Raw genomic sequence first — 17,274 nt, forward strand, 5'->3', positions numbered from 1 at the left:
AACATATATATCCTACTAATCCTACTGTAACCCTTCTCATCCAAGGTACATTGGATATCATATGTTATTCTGAAACACAGAGTGCCAAGAGAATATACCATATATATATATACATGTATAAATTGCAGAATGCTCATTGTCACATACTCTAATGCCCACAGGTTTTTAAATTAGCATTCAGTCAGGTGTGGTGGCACATGCCTGTAATCCCAGCTACTTGGGAGGCTGAAGGGGCAGGACTGCTTGAGATCAGGAGTTTGAGACCAGCCTGGGCAACATAGTGAGACCACATCTCTAAAAAATAAAATAAAAAATACATAAATTAGAATTTTTAAAAGGTTCTTTTTCTGAAATGGGGTTGGTTACAAAATGAAACAAAATGTTCTTTCATGGAATTAATGATAGACCTGAAAGGGACTGTAGATTAATCTAGCTCACACATTTTACAGACAAGGAAACTGACACACAGAGAGGTTGACATATCACAGGTCACACATATAGAGAGTGAAAAAGAGAGCACTAAAGTCTAGTGCTTGCTCCATTCACCTCTATTGCTTACAATTAAATTTGCAACAATTGTGAAAGTTAAGTACATAGATAGAAGCCCTGATGAAATGAAAATTGGCATTCCTGTTTCCTAATGGCCACCTAGAATGAGAAACCTGGCCTCATCGTTTTTCATTCACTTATTCCAAAACCTGAGGATGGCCTCTCTCCCCTATTGCCATCACCATTTTGCATTTTTCTAATTTTCTCCCCAGATCTATGTAATTTTTTCTTATTTTTCCTTCCATGGAATGAGAAAAAGTGGGAAATTCAGAGTCTGGGAGGGAAACAGGAAGAAAGGTGGAAAGAAATAAAGGGAAGAGAGAAAAATATTTCTCCTTCCAGCTTTCTATTTTTTTTTCTGTTTTCAGGTGTCAATATTCTAGTGGGTTTTTTTGTTTGTTTGTTGTTTGTTTTTGTTTTTGTTTTTAATTGAGATGAGTCTCACTCTGTCTCCCAGGCTGGAGTGAAATGGTACAATCTCAGCTCACTGCAACCTCTGCCACTCGGGTTCAAGCAATTATCCTGCCTCAGCCTCCCGAGTAGCTGGGACTACAGGCATCCACCACCATGCCTGGCCAATTTTTGTATTTTTAGTAGAAGTGGGGTTTCACCATGTTGGCTAAGCTGGTCTTGAACTCTTGGCCTCAAGTGATCTGCCGGCCTTGGCCTCCCAAAGTGCTGGGATTATAGGCATGAGCCACCGTGCCCAGCTGTAGTGCTGTGTTTTTGAAAATTAGAAAGAAGCGAAATGCATGTCAACAACAAATTCGTTAAATAAGGAGTTCTCAAAATTTGGTATGTTTCAGAGTCTCCTCCAAACACTACAAAAAATATGAACATTTGAGCCTCATGCCAGAGCTTCTGTAGAAGCTGGACACTGGCAAGAGGAGAATGACCAAACTTCATAGGTGATCATAATGCACACTGAAGTCTGCTAATTAATACACCAAATCGTGATAAATTCATGCAAATGCATACTGTGCAGCCATCAAAAAGATAATGTAGACCTATATGAATTGACGTTGGTAAATGTCCATAACATGTTGAGTGAAAAGGTCAGGTGAAAGAATAATAGGTTTAAGATGATTTCATTTATTTTGTAATATATATCATATAACATATATAACATATGCATGCAATTATAGCATATTGTGAATATTCATGTGTATAGGTATAATATTAGAAAGAATATAGAACCATTGTTCTACAGTGGTATTAGAGATTTCCACTTTCTGCTCAATATAGTTCCATTTCTGAATTTTTATGCTGAGTCTATTATGAACCATGCATAATGTGGGGGGGAAGTATTAAAATAAGAAACTGCCTAGGAGCTTCTGTCCTTAAATGACAATGTCAGGGAAGATTAAATTAATTAACACTATTTAAATAATTTACCACTGTAAAAATGTTTTATTCATCTTCTCCTTGAGCTTACTCCTTTTGACCATTCTAAATTACAGATAGCACATGTTTAACTTTCCTTGTAAATTAACCTCTTCATCTAGAACAGGAAAGAAAACAAAATTCACTGCCCACCTATTTTTGTGGCAAAAGCTACGACTCGTAATGAGGCCAGTTGACTAGCTTTCCTAAGAGAAAGAATAAAATAATCATCTTTCAGGACAGACACACTGTTTGGGTCACAGGCAATCCTGAAATATATTACTATATACTAACACCGGAGTATCTTGGAATGTGAGTGAATGTTTTATTGGAGACAGAGAATAGGTTCGGTTTTCCTACATGTCATTAAATGTTAAAAAAAAAGAAAAAAGAAAAAGAAAAGAAATTTTAAAATAAATTTGCCATTTCTCACAGATAGGGCATGGTTAATAATTTTGAGTCCCTGAGTAAAAAGTTTGGAAAAAGTTGACCATACTTTTATTTGGAAGGTAAATAGTTTCCCAGACACTCTGCTGTGTGGTCACTCCTATGAAGGAGAGAAAGGACAGAGCAGTAGAGGTAATATATGTTTCTCTGTGTTGTTTCCCTCTGCCGTTTACACCTCCCACCCCCATACATATCAGGGGCAGACAAATGTCCATTCAAGAGGAGTGTTTGTAGATTCGCAACTCCTGCAATTTAGGTATATTAACATGGTTAATGTCTTAGAATTTTCACAGAGTACTCATTAAGTTTCTCTGATGAAATAGCACAGTTCTTAGAAAGTTATCTTTATGACACTGCTATTGCTGTTTCTGATTTGGTCTATTTAAGCTCTTTCAACTGGGGATCTTAAACCAAAATCAGGCTGGAGTACATTGTTACTGGTTATTAATGTTACATTTTGCTAGAAAACATTAAAATCAACTATAAAATTACGGAAATGAAGAAAGTCTTTAGAAGTTACATAATATTCTTTTTTTTTTTTTTTTTTCTTTTTTGAGATGGAGTCTCACTCTGTCGCCCAGGCTGGAGTGCGGTGGCGTGATCTCAACTCATTGCAACCTCCACCTCCTGGGTTCAAGCGATTCTCCTGCCTCAGCCACCCCAGTAGCTAGGATTACAGGTGTCCACCACCACGCCCGGCTCATTTTTGTATTTTTAGTACAGACAGGGTTTCTCCATGTTGGCCTGGCTGATCTCGAACTCCTGACCTCAAGTGATCTGCCTGCCTTGGCCTCCCAAAGTGCTGGGATTACAGGCATGAGGACTGTGCTCAGCCACAAAGTTATATAATGCTCTTGATAGTAGGTGTTTGATAAATATAAATATATCTATATATTATATACCTACATATGTAATATATATTATAATACTCCTCTTGCCTGTATGTATTATGAACATAACTATGTATATGCACGTCAAACACATTTATACATATACATATGCGTGTTTATTCCCTCTGTAAACAGAGCTGTATTTTTTTCTTATAATGTTGGAGGGATTAGGGCATGAAACTTAAATCTAACATTTATTGAACAGTTACTATGTTCTAGGCATGTTGTTTCATTTAACCAGCATAACTACCTGTCTAAATATAATTTCCAAAAAGCTAAAAACATGATTCTCACTCCAATGTAGAAGAAGCACATGTTAAAGATGTATTAACTCATTAATGAGGGAGTCAGCAAAATGACAAAGTGGGTTAAAGAGTATTTTGAGGAACTGTGTGTTTATAGGCATTTGAGAAAACCATTAGAATAAGATTGTTCTATAGTGCAATAAAAAACCATAACATTTGAGGTTATCTTTTCTACCTTTCAGAAATTACTTGTAGCTCCACTGAATCTATCTATTAATACAAGTTACCATAAAATTCCACAGAGTCTAAGCTCTTAATTTTTATACAAATCATACAAAAAGATCCATATAAAAGTCAAATGGACTGAGCGTGGTGGCTCACGCCTGCAATCCCAGCACTTTGGGAGGCCAAGGCGGATGGATCACCTGAGGTCAGGAGTCTGAGAAGAGCCTGGCCAATGTGGCGAAGCCCCGACTCTACTAAAAATACAAAAATTAGCTGGGCATGGTGGTGGGTGCCTGTAATCCCAGCTACTTGGGAGGCTGAGACAGGAGAATCACTTGGACTCGGGAGGTGGAGGTTGCAGTGAGCCGAGATTGCACCATTGCACTCCAGCCTGGGCGAAAAGATTGAAACTCCATCTCGAAATAAATAAATAAATAAATAAATAAATAAATAAATAAATAAAAGTCAAAGGAAAGTTGCCCTAGTTAATTAAATAATCCATGAGTGAGTTGGTTAAAAAATGCCCTAGTAGGACCTTGAAAGCACATGTGGTACTCTCCTTGCCTTACATTCAAGGTTTAGATGATACCTTTTAACATACCCTGTTGTGTAAGTACATTTATTATCCTCTTTCACTTGGTAGTGTTAAGCAAATAAATCAGATTTGAATATGTTAAATCACATATACTTAGATGGCAGTAAAAAGACCTGAATTTGAGTAGGTCATCTCTAGTCTATATTCCTATCTATAAATACAGAATAACTTATCTGTCTAGTTTCATATTTATTACCTGACTTTTGTCTTATTTGTCTTGTTTGCCTGATTTAGCATTATATTGTGTCTGTGATTTTTTAAAATTATAAGTTACGTCAAATTCTTTTGGTAGGTAGATATAATATTAATATAGTTGCCTCAAAAAAGATTTAACTTTGTATGCCAAGTACGTTTCTCTACATATATCACTCAAACTGTAAATTAATTATTAACTATGTGAGCCTTTTCTTTTTCCTAAGACTCTGAGCCACTTACTCTACTTGGTTATTGCATGTATTGTACACTTGAGCCTATTATAGGTTGTTTAACTTTAATACGAAAAAAACTCTAACATGGCCGTTGCTAGTATCCTTAAACCAACTGGTTAATTCACAAGTATGTATTGTTGGTGAGGAGAGAGCAAAACCCTACATATGGTATCTTCTAAAAATGCAACACATTGTTACTCTTAGAAAAACAAGTCCAAATACCTGAGTGTTTATCAGAGATTTTAGATATTTGGAATATGGTATGACAAAAGTTGTACTAAAAATAGATGCAGGCCTTTGACATAAGAAAGATCGCGGCCAGGTGTGGTGGCTCACACCTGTAATCCCAGCACTTTGGGAGGTTGAGGCAGGAGGAACACCTGACGTCAGGAATTCGAGACCAGCCTGGCCAACATGGTAAGACCCCATTTCTACTAAAAATACAAAAAAAATTAGCTGGGCGTGGTGGTGCATTCCTGTAATCCCAGCTACTTAGGAGGCTGGGGCAGGAGAATCACTTGAACCTGGGAGGTAGAAGTTGCAGTGAACGGAGATCACACCAGCCTGGGTGACAGAGTAACACTCTGTCTCAAAAAAAAAAAAAAAAATAATAATCTCATGTTCTTTCGTAAAAAGATATCGGATTTGCCTAACCAATTATATTATTTCTAGATATCTTGAAATCCTCTTCAGGTTAGTAGCTAATTATAAAATTATTATATGTACTTGATGTTTTTACATTTACTGCAAAACTTTTAAGACCAATTTTTCACATTCAGTTTTTGCTGTTGTCATTAATGTTGTTTTTGTGGAAAATGGAGATAACAAAAAAGGATTAAAATTCTGGATTTATTGTGATCAAAGACAGTCTGATGGTTCGCCTCTTCTGAATCATAAAGCACTGACTATTAACTTTCAGAATAATGTTTAAACCTCTTACCCCTGCTGATATATATGCAAAAGAACCAATGCAAAATACTTGAGCTCAGAGCTTTACATATTTCTCCATATGGATTCTTAGACATCTATGTGAATACCTGAGACAGATCTGTCCTTGAATGCATTTGTTTAGTTCTGCTTTAATTCTCTATGTATCACACAGCTCCCCAGGCATGCTCAAAGCACAAGCTATTTAGGCTCATACTTTTCCCAATACTGGCTTAACCTCTGACCTCAAATATGGTGAAAATCTGCATCTCTCATGTACTGCAGAAGACTTTCTAGGGGCTTATGTTTTCTCAAGTCACGTTCTGTCCCAATTTCTGGTTGAGGATGAAAATTTCTCTTTCGTATTGATCTAACAGTAACTCTTTTTGATTCTCAGTCTTAAAACAATCCAAACAGGAAGCAGAGTCCCTATTCCTTTAATTTCTTCCCCTGACCCTAACTAACCACGTACTATAAACAAGGCAGTGGATGTGGCTGGCTTTTCTGAAGGCTATGCGTAATATAAAACTGAAAAATCTTGTCCTTAGAAATCTGTGTCATTCTTGTATTTTCTTTTCTCCTCAGACCCCAGCTACCCAGCATTTTCTGAGCCCTTGTATCTCTCCTGAAATTTTTCACTTTTCCCCACTTTCTGCCCATTCTTATGAAGACAGAATTGGTTATTTCCCCTCTTTTCCTTGCTCCTTTGCTTTTCAGACCTCCCTTTCTTCAGTTAAGATGACTGTCAAGATGCTTTGTCAAACCAAAGAGTTTTCCCTCTAAAAGAAATTCTGCCACCAGCTAATTTTTTAAATCAAAAGAATAATGCATGCATAAGATTAAAAAACTTTCAACAGTAAAAAAGAGAATGCAGAGAAAGTGTGATTTCCTTTCATCTTATACTGAAGGCCCCAATTCTCGTGGTTCTTACTCAAAGGCATCTCTTCGCGGCAGTTTCTTGGGTACGTAAGTGTGTCTATGTCCCCATGTTTTGAAAAGTATTGTGCTGCGTACCTCCCGTTTCCCCTCCATATCCACTCTTGACCTTTCCTTTCTCACTTAGAGCTCCCCTTGGATGCATCCTCAGGCTCCCATACCTTGGGCTGCGTGTTGGAAGATTAATGAAGAGAAGAGAAGTGAGGCCTTGGCCTGGTTTCCTGAGATCCCACTGTGGCTCTCTCCGGCTACTCTCTTTTTCCGTTTATGGTATTTGTGCCTTTCCTTCACCTGTTTAGGCCTTTTTGTGGTTACAGTGGCTCATCCTATTTCTAGAGGTTTCTCCGCACCCCACCCAGAACTTATAAACAGTCTCTGTTAAAACCGAGATTATCTTGCATGACTGTGCTCATTGCTGCCTATAGGGATCCCAAAGATACAAACGGGAGCACCACATATATGATTTTCCGGAGCTTAGCTGTCAGCCTGTATCAGCTTGCATGCAATCAACCTGAGGCCTTTATAAGCATAATTTCCAATTGCACCTATGTAATTTCTTTATTCTGTCCCTTATTCATGGCAATTAGGTTGTTTCCAGTCACCCTGTGTATAACTTTACTGCAAACATAGATCCCTGTGCTTGTATCTTTGCACATATGTATAAGTATTAACTGCAGGATAATTTTTAAAAATAGTAATCGTTACACCAAAGAGTATTTGTATGAGAAATATTAATAAGTACTGACAAGTGTGCCACTTAGAGATTTGTATTAGTCTATACTGCCACTGACAGTGTCTTGCCATTATAGCATATTATTTGCCAAACCAATAGGTGCAAGAAGGTATCTTATTGCCATTTTAACTTGCATATTCAAAATCTAAGATGTATAACAACTTTCCATGTACTTAAAATGATTTTTTCCTTGAGAACCTCCTTTCCCTATTTCTCTTATGTAAGTGATTTTAAAAATATTATGTAATATATTCTTCTTATATAAGTGCTTTTTAAAATATTATGTAATGTATTCTTATGTAAGTGCTTTTTTAAATAATAAGGAAATTAATCCTTTGTCTCTCTTACACATTTCAAATATTTATTTTCATATTGCATTGATTTATAACTTTACTTTTGAAACACTTCCAATAAAGAAAATTTAAATTTTGTATAGTAACATTCGTCAATCATTTATTTTCTTTGTTAGCAAGACCTTCCCCACCCTGAGACAATAGAAAGGTTCACACTTTCTCCTAGTATTTTAAACATTTTACTTTTTACATTTTTATGTTTAAAACATTGAACTGTGGAAATTTTTGATATAAAAAATTAAGCAGGCCTAGTTTCTTCCAGATGTTAGCATTGTTCCTTCTCCACTTAATGACTATTCCAATGTTTCCCCATGACATGAAAAATGCCACTTTTATATATGTATTAGTCTGTTCGTACACTGCTATAGAGAAATAGCTGAGACTAGGTAATTTATAAAGAAAAGAAGTTTAACTGGCTCACGGTTCTGCAGGCTGTGCAGAAGCATGGCGACTTCTGTTTCTAGGGAGGCCTCAGGAGATTTACAACCATGATGGAAGGTGAAGGAGAAGCAGGAATGTCTTACGTGGCCAGAGCAGGAGCAAGAGAGAGGAAGGGAGGTGCTACACACTTTACAACAACCAGAGCTTGTGATAATTTACTCACTCACTATCACAAGAACAGCACCGTGGAGATGGTGCTAAATCATTCATGAGAACTCTGTCCCCATAATCCAATCACCTCTCACCAGGCTCCACCTCCAACACTGGGGATTACGATTCAGTATGAGATCTGGGCAGGAACACAGACCCAAACCATATCAATAGATACTAAATTTCCATGTTTATTTGGGTCTGATTCTGAATTTCTATTTTGTTCCATTGTTTTTGTTAATCTAATTTATTAGTTGTCATAGGTTACGCTATGCCATGATGTAAATTAGTCCTGAAATATCAGTCGCTTAATAAAACGAAGGTCCATTTCTCCCTCAGACTCTGTATCAATGTGGATTGATTGCTGCAAATGGGTGTGGGGTAGGTCTTTGATCCACATCATCACTCAGAGAACCAGGTTGATAGAGGCAGCACTGATCTTATGACACCAAAGACCATCCTTGTAGTTTAACTAAAATATGGGCAATTTTGTCTGGGCATGGTGGCTCACGCCTATAATCCCAGCACTTTGGGAGCCCCAAGCAGGCAGATCACAAGGTCAGGAGATCGAGACCATCCTGGTTAACTCGGTGAAACCCCATCTCTATTAAAAATACAAAAAAATTAGCCGGGTGTGGAGGCGGATGCCTGTAGCCCCAGCTACTCAGGAGGCTGAGGCAGGAGAATGGCATGAACCCGGGAGGCAGAGCTTGCAGTGAGCTGAGATTGTGCCACTGCACTCCAGACTGGCCGACAGAGCAAGACTCCGTAACAAACAAAAAAAAGGTCAATTTTATAAATGTCTCATAAGCACTTGAAGCAAAAGTATATTCTCTTTCACAGAGTATGAAGTTTCACATATATTTTAGTTAGATCTACATGCTTAATTACATCATTTGATTCCTCTATATCTTACTCATGTCTACATGACTTTCTAAGATTAAGAAGAATAAATTATATTTATTCTACTATTTTTTTCATTTCTTTAGCTTTGCTGAACAATTTTTAAAAACTTAATTCTTTGAATTAAAAACATGTATTGAGTTATAATATACATATAGTAAAGGACACACCTCGTATGTGTAGAGATTGATGATTCTTTATGCGTGACCACCAGGATCAGAGGAGATGCTTTCTTGCCCTCTCCCTGTTAGTACCCTGCCAAAAATAATTCATAGATTAGTTTTGCCTGTTTTTGATCTTCATATAAACTTCCTTCTTTCCCATCATCTGATTTTGCTGGATTAAAATAATTATTTTGTAATTTCCTCTTTATTTTCAAACACATTAGATCTCTATCACTTGACTAATCTGCTTCAAACAAATTCCTTTTCTTCCCTCTATGATAGATGGGGAAACAAATAAACTTACGTAACTACTATCTATCTTCTCTTTGCTTCCTCCTCCCCATTTTAGTGAGTTATTACACATTATATACAATAACCTAAAATTGTTCAGTCTTTGTTCATTCTAAATTTCTATTGATTCAGTGGTCACTGTTATTCCCTTCACTATTGTTTCTTCCTTTAGCACTTTGAGAGCCACAGTTCTCGTATAGCAGGTTTTTTTTTCCCAAGAAGAGACTCATGGGAAGTGTATTTCCTGATTTCTTTCATGTTTGAAAGTATCTGTCTAGGCTGGGCGTGATGGCTTATGCTGGAAATCCCAGCACTTTGGGAGGCTGAGGCAGGCGGATCACCTGAGGTCAGGAATTTCACAACAGCCTAACCGACATGGTGAAACCCCATCTCTACTAAAGATACAAAAAATTAGCCAGGCATGGTGGTGCGCTCCTGTAATCCCAGCTACTTGGGAGGCTGAGGCAGGAGAATTGCTTGAACCCGGGAGGTGGAGGTTGCAGTGAGCCAAGATTATGCCATTGTACTCCAGCCTGGGCAACAGGGCAAGAAACTGTCTGGAAAAAAAAAAAAAAAAAAAAAAGGAAATTATCTGTCTATTGTCTTTATTCTAAGCAACCATATGTGTGGGTATAAATTTATTACATGGTGTTTTCTTTCCCTGATGAGTACTTCTGAAAATTATTTTACAATTCAATGTCCCTATAGACAAGTCTGAGCCATTAAAGCCAGACAAAAATTACTCTTTCCTTCTTTCTCTTTGCCTTTCTTTCTTTTCCTTTCTTTCTTCTCTCTCTCTCTCTCTCTCTCTCTCTCTCTCTCTCTCTCTCTCTGCAGTGGTACAATTTCAGCTCACTGCAGCCTCCACCTCCCTGGTTCAAGTGATTCTTGTGCCTCAGCCTCCCAAGTAGCTGGCACTACAGGTGTGCACCACCACACCTGGCTAATTTTTGTATTTTAGTAGAGACAGGGTTTCACCATGTTGGCCAGGCTGGTCTCAAATTCCTGACCTCAGGTGATCCACCCGCCTTGGCCTCCCAAAGTGCTGGGCTTTACAGGCGTGAGCCACCATGGCCGGCCTTACTTTTTCTTTTTAATGAGCTGACCTTTTTTTGCTTGGATGCCCTTAAGATGTTTTCCTTTCTGCTATTTACTGAGTATACTGGTCAGTGATGATCAAATCTATATTAATTTTTTCTTGGTACATGTTGTGTTCTTTTTTCCTTTTTTTTTTTTTTCTTTTGAGACAGAGTCTTGCTTTGTTGCCCAGGCTGGAGTGCAGTGGCACAATCTCGGCCCATGGCAACCTCCAACCTCTGGGTTCAAGCGAGTCTCCTGCCTCAGCCTTCCTGTAGCTGGGTTTACTGGTGCATGCCACCATGCCCGGTTAATTGTTTTGTATTTTTACTAGAGACAGGATTTCACCATGGTGTCCAGGCTGGTCCTGAACTCCTGACCTCAAGTGTTCTGCCCACTCAGCCTCCAAAAGTGAAGTGCTATGAGTACAGGTGTGAGCCACTGCAACTGGCCAATGTTGTGTTCTTTGAACCTGTTGATTTAAGATTTCAATTTCTTGTAAGATGGTAGACTGAGTATCTAAGAGGGAAGCCTTCTTTCCCTCTTAAAGACATTGTAAAGGTCAAAAACAAGAAGAGAAAAGTAAGGCAATAATTGAATTAAATATACAGCTGAGAATCTAACACAGAATGAAGCATATAGAGATGAAGAGATGGAAAATTAAAAGAGAAGGCAAAAGACAGGCAGAGAATGGGAACATCCAACATATGTGAAATAGAATCCCTGAAGGAGCCTATAGAGAGAATGAGGGGAAAGCAATATTCAGAGGGCTAATGGCTGAGAACTTTCCAGACTTTAAGAAAGATATCATAACACTGAGTCTCTACCAGGATAAATGAAAATACATTATTGAGAAACAAGATATTGAAACCACAGAGCATCAGAAAAAAAAATGTAATAGTGATAGAAAATTACCTACAAATGAATGAAAATTAGACAAATAGCAGCCATAGATACCATAAGACAATTAAATAATATCTTCAAAGGTTGGGGAAAAAACCCATCAACCTACATTTCTATACCAAGCTTACAATGTAACAGTGAAAAGGAGGCTTAGCATAACTAAATCCATTTTGTTCCTAGTCCCCTCATTCATGCAATATTTTTAGGTTAACTGTTTTTGCTTTCTTCTGCACATAGGCCAAGCTAACTATGAGAGGAATTTAGTTTGTAGTTTGACTTTAAAGCAAGGATGATAATAGTTCCCCCTAAACTAACCCAAAGAGATAATGAGGGTGTACACACAAGTAACAATGTTATGTTAAGGACTTCTAGAAGTAAGGACAAAGGACAAAGTTTCTCAATCCATCCCTCCCACCTACCCCCGACCCTTGCTGCCACCCAGATGTCTGTGATCACTGGTCATCTCTGTACCTCAACCCCCTCCTTCTTCCCCCTTCCCCTAACATTCAAGAAGTCTGAAATTTCTATTAATTTATGATGGTTCTTTAGGACATTAGTCTGTCTGCCATCTTCTCCATTTGCTGGCTCTCTATCTCTCTCTCTCTTTTTTTTTTTTCTGGGGGGAGACAGGGTCTCAGTCCACTGCCCAGGCTGGAATGCAGTGGCACAATCTCAGCCATTCTCTACCTACCAGGCTCAGGTGATCCTCCCACCTCAGCCTTCTGAGTAGTTGGGACTGCAAGTGTGCACCACTATGCCCAGCTAATTCTTGTATTTTTTAGCAGAGATGGGGTTTTGCCATGTTGCCCAGGCTGGTCTCTAACTCCTGAGGTCAAATGATCCACTTGCTTCAGCCTCCCAAAGTTTTGGGATTACAGGTGTGAGCCACCGTGCCCAGCCTAGCTGGCTCTCTTAAAGTCACTTGCTTTGCCCCAACACTTTGTCTCTCTGTCATGCTGTGAGTGGTATGAGCTTGGACTCAACTACACAATCATTAGTAGTGAGGGCAAAATAAAGACAAAGTTCTGTGTTAAATGACTCAGGGTTTAATATCCACAGACCTTTACTATTAGAACTATAAAGGCTATACTGCAGGAAGGAAGAAAATAAGCTCACATGAAGCAACAGATCTAAAAAGCCATGGTGAGAAGAGAAATGGGTAAAACCTCTTAGAAAAATCTACCTAAGTATTACTCCTAAAAGCAATAGCAACAATTTTTTAAAAAGCAATTTGATGGTGTTTAAAGCAAAACGAAATGAAATAGTAGACATGGCATGTTATATGGAATGGAAACTATTTGGAGAGAAGCTAAATTGTTCTGTATCTTTGGTTGAGAAACAGACACCAATAATTTCAGAACTACTTAAAAATAATAAAAATTTATACATTAAAAATTTGAAGATTATCAATAAAATAGTAGAATGTAGAAAAGTGAAGAAGAAGAAAAGGCAATGAAGTAAAACTTGATAAATCAAAGGCAAGACTTGATAGGAATAAAATAAGCCAAGAGAATCTAAATTGAATGGAGGGCCTCCTTCTTTTTAGTTTAATTGTATTTTTGAACTTTTTTTCTATTGCATTTGTTTTCTTCTTCAGCAATGCCAAATATGCATATGATGGATCATGTTGCCTGTCTTCCATATTTATTTTTTCTCTATTATTTTACTTTGCTCAGTTATCTCAAGCCTGCTATCTCACATCGAGTTGTGTTTTCAGCAACATCTGTTATCTTTTTATGTCTGTTCTCCATGTGCCCATGATTTTTGTGATGATATTGTCCTTGTCTTTCATTTTTCTTCTTGAGCTCTGCCAGCTCATTTTGCATCAGCTTTCGTGAACCCTTCCAACTCTCTCTCCATGTTTCCCAGGGATTGTGTGTCTGTGTGTGTAAAATTCATTTGAAATTAAAAAAAAATCAATTTCAATCTCATTCTTCATATAATCTTTCTGGCATTTGATTATCTATCTTTCATATGCCATATTCTTTTTCTTCCTCTTCTTTTTGTGTCCTGGCTCCTTCTTGGGTATTTCTGCTTTGAATGGAGTTATTCCTGGTCTATTTGGAGGTATGGTCTAAGGAGTGACCTGAGGAGCAACTGGATTACAAGATGTTGCCTATGAAAGTTTTCTCACTGACATTTTGCCTTGTGGCATGTTTCTAACCTGGTTGGAAGAAGTTGCACTATTTTTCCCATGAATCTCCATATTATATAGTTTTCTAGTGTGTTTACCTTTGCCTTAGCTTTCACAACTCTTCAGATTACAGAAATTGGCAGCTCAGGGCTGTGAGATGATCCAGGGTTTTGCCTCTAATTGCACATCAGTAGCTTGCTTCTTACAGAAACGTTGTGTCTATGCATTGCTGGTTGAAAACGTCTTCCATTCCCGCATTGTCAGAAGACGTCAGAGAGGTCCAGGCAGCCTAGATCTGGCCTCTCCTCCTACAGGAGGCAGTGGCTGCTTTGCCTCTGGGGGGGTTCCACTACAAAGAATTATGTTCTGTCCCAAGTGTACAGAGCAGGAATCCTCATGTGGCATTCTCCCTAACTGTAGGGACAATATTCCCAGGCTTTCTTCATATACCATTCTTCAGGATTTTAGGCATTTTCTGGCATCTTTGAATTTTTTTTTTTTTTTTTTCCAGGCAGGAGAAGTGGCAGAGCTATTTTTATTTCATTAGTTTAAACTGGAAACCACCTTCTGCCAGTCCCTCCTTTAACAAGTTTTTCTCCTGCTACATGTGTAAGACTTTTGTTCTAGCCTATTTTCTCTGTGGCAGTGGGAAATTTTTTTCTCAAAGATAGAAAAAAGTCACCCCTCTTTTATTTTAATGATTTGTACTTGATGGCATTAATATTCCTTCTCCATAGTATAGCATGATTCTTAAGAATTGTTATACAATGAAATCTCCTAGGAGATTTTAATGTCATTTTATAAACAGGGGTCAGGAACTCAATCAAGAATGTTTAAAATTAAATATCTATGTATTAATCACTATGCAATTCATATTTCTAAAATTATTCTACCATTAACAGTTTAAAGACAGGGTCTGGGATAACTAGTATGTGAAATGCAGAGGGGTAAAATTTGAGTTGTTTTGTACTCTTAGTTTCACAGTTACACATATTATTTTGAAATTTCATGTTGGTAAAGTGATATTTCAGTTGAAAATTTTCTATCATATAGCAAAAACAGGGAATATTTCTATTGAAAGATGTTATTTTAAGACAACTTATATCAGGACTACAACCTAAGTCAATTATAACTCAGTAATAATTGCCAGTTGCTGCAAATATCCCTGTGAACAAAAGTCCTATAGGCATGTTTCATTCTTTATAGCAAAGGACTTTGATTGAAGTCATTTATGGCCTCTCCTTGGTACACTGGCTCTTGCAACTAACTGCAGAGTTTAGAGAGAGACTCTGAGTGATTGTTCTTTATCTAGTGCTCGGTTGTCCTGAAGAGGTTGGTGTGTTTGAAGATGTTCAGTTTTGCTTGGGACACATCTGTGCCAAGGAAAGAAGTGTTGTGCTTAATGCAAGCAATAGTGTTTCCATCTACAAAGGCAAGTCTTGTTTGTATGTACTGATCTCTGTTTCAGACTCTAGAAGACTAGTCTGAAAGCTATTCCTGTTTACAGCTTCCTGGAGGAAAGACTTCATTTATTTATAGAAAGATTAATCTTCTTTCTCAGGCATATTATTCATGCCTAGTCAGGTGAAGAATAGTGGAAACATAATTGGTCATGATTGTAAATATTGTTATGTTGAAGGGTATTTTCTCTTGCCATGGAGGCATGCTTACTGTCCTGCCTTTATCTATTTTAAGATAAGTGATTGTAATTCTCTAGCTTGGTTATTCTCCAACATTCATGGTTATATTTAGGAAGAATTCACATCTTTATAGTATTGAATGTCCTATCCTTTTCATTATTTATTTATGTATTTTATTTTTTTAAACACAGAGTCTCACTCTGTCACCCAGGCTGGAGTGCAATGGCACAATCTCGGCTCCCTGTGACCTCTGCCTCCTGAGTTCAAGCGATTCTCTTGCCTCAGTCTCCCGAGTAGCTGGGATTACAGGTGTGTGCCACCACACCTGGCTAGCCTTTTCTTTTCTTTCTTTTTTTTTGAAACATGGTCTTACTCTGTCTCCCAGGTTGGAGTGGCACGATCATGGCTCACTGCAGCCTCGACCTCCCGGGCTCAAGTGACCCTTCCACCTCAGCCTCCTGAGTAGTTGGGACTACAGGCGTGTACTACCATGCCTGGTAATGTTTGCATTTTTTAAATAGAGACGGGGTCCCACTATATTGCCCAGGCTGGTCTTGACCTCCTGGGCTCAAGCAATCCTCCCGCCTCAGGCTTCCAAAGTGCTAAGATTACAAGCATAAGTCACTGTACCTAGCCAGCCCTTTTCATTTTCAAGCCTTCTTTTTTGTCTTCACTTTGTTGAGTATTTTCTTCATATTACTTCTGTATATTTCCTTTTCAGTTTATTTATAGTATTACGTACATTTTGTTGCTACTGCACTTGAGATCTTTTGGCTATTATCATGTGATCTCATGTTAACATTTGTATAAAGTAAGTTATAATATTTTATTAATTTTGTAATATAATTAGGTATATTATATCTCCCATTTGCTGTTTGTCTTTATGATATTTTAAAAAGTAGAATATGCTATATGTGTAACAGGTATTTACATATTCACCTATGATATTCTGTTAATAGGACTTTTCTTCATGCACTGAGTGCCATCATATGTTCCACCAGTGATGTACTGGTGTACTTGTGTACTGGTGTGTGCAAGCAATAAGCAAAGTCTAAACCATTGTGAGCTGAGTGGTTCCACAACGTGTGTTGTGTTCTCGTGTTCTCTGTCTCAGCCTCTCCTTCCAGTTTTTGTCTTGAGTTCTAGTAAATCATTTTTATATGTATTGACTTCCAAAGCTATGGTACCAACAAGGGCAGAGAATCAGAAGGTAGCTGAGGACACACATTTTCTGCCAACTTGTGACGCTTTTAAGGAAATATTTGAGGAAGCAGAGAATAAAGAAAATTAGGAGATTGGTAGAAGTCTTTGACATTTTGAAGGACATTCTAAATATTGCTAAAACTGAGGATTAAGCAATCACTTAAGTACAATACCTATACTACATCTCCATAGAAACTACAGGACCCCATATAAGTAAGTTCAGTTAGAGCCCTAACATCTAGGAATGTATCCCCACGCTAAACTGGGTAAGTGTGGACGTTTCTTGATTGACTGTCTTCTGTTAGTCCTAATGAGTTTCCTAGTGAACACTATTTTGGGGGGAATAGTATAAACTACAAATAACAATAATTTTTATAACTTTCTTTTCCTTACTTTTACCTCTTAATTTTCTCATCCACATGCATTAGCTAATTCTTACCAATCATGTCTTTTTTTGTTATTTGAATGGAGATAATCCTATATTAATCATGTTGATCCAACTTGTTTAAGATAGCTCTTTACAAAATAAGAACATATCCTCTTATTCTTAATTTATGAAGTTTTAATATCAGAAATTGTTTAATCATATCAAATGCTTCCTAGCCTCTATAAAAGACATTGTACGCCAAAAATGTATGAAAACTGCTCAATCCCATT

Source organism: Chlorocebus sabaeus, chromosome 18, assembly GCF_047675955.1.
Source record: "Chlorocebus sabaeus isolate Y175 chromosome 18, mChlSab1.0.hap1, whole genome shotgun sequence".
Lineage (NCBI taxonomy): Eukaryota > Metazoa > Chordata > Mammalia > Primates > Cercopithecidae > Chlorocebus > Chlorocebus sabaeus.